Here is a 3,502-nt window from a genome sequence, read left to right as displayed (position 1 = left end):
ACTTATTCAAACTATTTGAAAGGACTCAAACAATTTTTTTTTTTAAAAGATTGAAAGAAATTTTAACATAGGAAATGACTAAAATGCCCTTTTATGTGAATTTTCCAAGTAATATTGAAAAAGGAAGCAGAGAAAGATGCAATTGCTCAGAGACATATCAAATGACTTGAAATGCAAGAAAAGAAGATTTGAGTTAGTATTTTTAGGTCCAAAATTAGGGTATAACAGCCGCCTCTTCGCTCCTGTGATTTCTCCACTCCGGGGATGTTGGAGGTAGTGGGCACCCATCTTTTAGTGAAAGAAGGACAAAATGATTTGGGATTAGACCAAGGCAAATCATGCAACTTTTCGGGTTAACCGGAGGCCGTCCTCTAAGTGGGAAAAAAGTCTCAGAGATGTAGTCTTTCCATGTAGTCATCTCTAACACCGGCCTATTGTAACATGATGCAACGATGTGTCCCTTATCCGGCAATGTCAACCATTTGTCGGGAGGTGCAAAGCTACTAGGATTTTTGGGAGGATACAATTCATCCAAGATGTAGTTGTAACGGTCCTCGCTCGCATATATCTCGATGTATTTGCTCCTATGCTCTTTCAACTCTTGAATAAGTGCTTTCCGCACCATAACATGACTTTCTTGCGTCAAACCCAAAGCTTCCGTTATAGCCCTAAACCCACAATGCCTGTCACCAATAAGATCCACAACTCTCTCAATGTATGGTCTCATGAATTTTGGCATGTAATACATAGGATTGGATGGATCATAACTTGTTGAAACCAAGCTAGGCTTAGGAACCGGAACCGGAGAAATGCCAATGCGAAGATTGACTTTCCGGAAAGTCAATCTTCTTCCGTGGAGAAGATTGACTTTCCGGATGTTGAGAATCAATAGTCTCCCACATAGATGGGATCCTACCACGTGTGGTTTTGATTTTTTTGGGAGCTCCTTTAGTTGCCACCTTTCTTGGAGGTGGTGACAACAATGTGGTCTCCGGAAACGCTAACAACCGCAAAGCCTCCTTGATTTCTAGTTTCATTTGGAACGGAACTCTTTGGAGACGTTCTTGGATACCACACCACTCCTCCGCGACCGAAAACAAATCTTCATTACTTTGTTCTTCACCCATGTGCAACTTATGCCAATGCGGGTGTATCTCATCCAATCGAATGGGCATGTTGTGACGGATTTTCGTAGCAATGAAGCATGCACAAGGTAGCCCATACGACGTCCTTTGAACACAACCACAAGTTTTCTTCTCGATGCGCAAGGTTCTCCTAGCACGCTCTTCTTCCACAAAAATAAAATGCATGGCTTGTCTAGACAAGTGACCACCCAACCCGGAGTACAAAGTGACATCTTTGTATCGATGTTCCAAGACTGTAACGCTCCTACCAAACGATGATTCTATCTCCCCAAATTGGTTTGCCAACATCTCATCTATTTTATGCCAAAAAGTACCCAAATCACCCTTGGAGGTGGACAAATATTCCTTCACCACACCATGAGCTCCTTCAACTCTATTCGTGGTCCTACACCCAAGATGTAACACAAGGTCCGTCCATGCCCTCACTAGTTTGTCCTTGAAAGGCTTCAAAATGGTTTCTTGAGCATAGTGAAGAAACTTTGGATGATCCTTACAAGCATCTTGGAATTCCACTAGATTACCCGCATATAACTCTTGAGTAGGAGATTCAACCAATTTTTCCCATGCATCAAATATGGTATCAACCAACTTACTATGCTTCTCCTTGTCGACAATCTTCTTTTGGCCATCCACCACAACAACATTTTGTTTAACTTTGCAATCGGTGATGATTCTTGATCTAACATTTTTGCCAACATGGAAATAACAAAGTATTGCACTACTACTGGGGAGAACATTTTTTACGGCATTCATCATACCCGTGTCCCTGTCGGTCACTACCACCTTAGGCATATCGCTATTTGGTCCAAGAAGTTTAAGCAACATTTGCAAAGCCCAAGTAAAGTTATCCTCCTTCTCCCTAGTCATAAATGCAAAACCAACCGAATATGTCAAATAGGTTGAGGTGACTCCAACTATTTCAAACAATGGCATCCTATACAAGTTGGTTTTGTACGTGGAATCCATTATCAAAACAGTCGGAAAATTGTTAAACAACTCTACCGATTTTGGATGAGTCCAAAATATGTCTTGAACGGTTTGACTTTCCTTTTTTTCTCTTATGTAATAAACATATCCATTCTCTTCCAACTTTGAGATTAGATATTGCATCTCCGTCAAGTCACCCCTTTTTGCCTTTTTGAATTTGTGACGTTCATTGTAGACTTGCTTGATATTTGTCATGGACTCTTTCCTTTTATTCCTCAAATTTGTCAAAATATTTTTTGGTTTCACCGAAGAATCGGTCAAGTCATATACAATCTTCTTGTCGTCCTCCATTAATCTTCCAGCAAGAAGGTGGCCTGCTGCATACGGAACCATCTCATGGTTGTGAACGCCATTAAGAATGGCCAATTTCCAAGCATTGTCTTCCCTAACGACATATCCACGCACCTTGAACAAACACCCACACTTTCTTGATCCAATTGTTTCATTCTTCACTTTTGTCTTCGGTACTTTGTGCTCGCCACTCCGTTCACAAACCAACTCCAACATAGCATTTCTTCCTTCACAAGATCTCCTAATGATAACCGTAAATCCAGCCCTATTTCCTTGTCGACGGACCCAACCGAGCAATTCGTTTTTATCTTTCCATGTGTCTTCGGTTGAAAAGAAATGAGTCGTGTCCACTTCGTTGTCACGAAGTTTTCACACATCGGAATTGACGCTTGAAGCCTCAACTTTAACGGAGACTTTGACCTTAGCGGGAGCTTCAACCTTAATGGAATCGACAACTCTAGGTTTTCGATCACCCGAATCATCACCCGCATTCTCAACATTATCTATAAATAAACAATATACAATTACTAAACTAATTAATAAACTTCTATGTAATATCATATATTAACATAAACAAACAAAAAAAAACAAAAGAAAAAAATGGAAAAAACACTATTTGGGCAGTAGCTACTGCACTTAGAAAATTTTGAAAATTTTTCTAAGTGTCTAGCGGCAGTTAACAGCCGCTCACTCCCAGCGGTAGTTAACTGCCGCTACAACGCGTGACAGTGCAAAAAAAAAAACCAGAAAAATCAATCAAATGCAATGGATTTTAACGTTGTAATACCTGTTCTTTGATGCATTTTGTGTGTAGAAACGTCTTAGCAATCGATCATCAATGATTTGGAGGCATGATTTTGACACAAAAAATTTGAAATGAGGATTTTTTTTGGGTATGGTTTTGGAATGAGAAAGGTGATGAATGAATAGGTGAGGCAGGGGTTGCTGGTTTTGGGGGGAAAGGCTTCAGCGGTAGTTAACAACTGCTGGGTACCAGCGGCAGTTAACTGCCAGCGTGTTTCCCAGCGGTAGTTAACTACCGCCAGGGGCAATATGGTCATTTCCATGTGTCAATTGGA

At 40.6% G+C, this 3,502-nt stretch overlaps 1 pseudogene; it reads right to left on the bottom strand.

The window, feature by feature from the left end:
* Nucleotides 1-214: 214 nt before the first annotated feature.
* On the bottom strand, nt 215-2,792 carry LOC146942295 (uncharacterized; annotated as a pseudogene).
* Nucleotides 2,793-3,502: the final 710 nt, after the last annotated feature.

This window comes from Medicago sativa, chromosome 3 (genome assembly GCF_051527215.1).
Source record: "Medicago sativa cultivar Bolivia chromosome 3, Bolivia_mono, whole genome shotgun sequence".
NCBI classification, from domain to species: domain Eukaryota; kingdom Viridiplantae; phylum Streptophyta; class Magnoliopsida; order Fabales; family Fabaceae; genus Medicago; species Medicago sativa.
The sequence above is the reverse complement of the archived record's forward strand: the minus strand, read 5'-3'. Positions and strand labels throughout refer to the sequence as shown.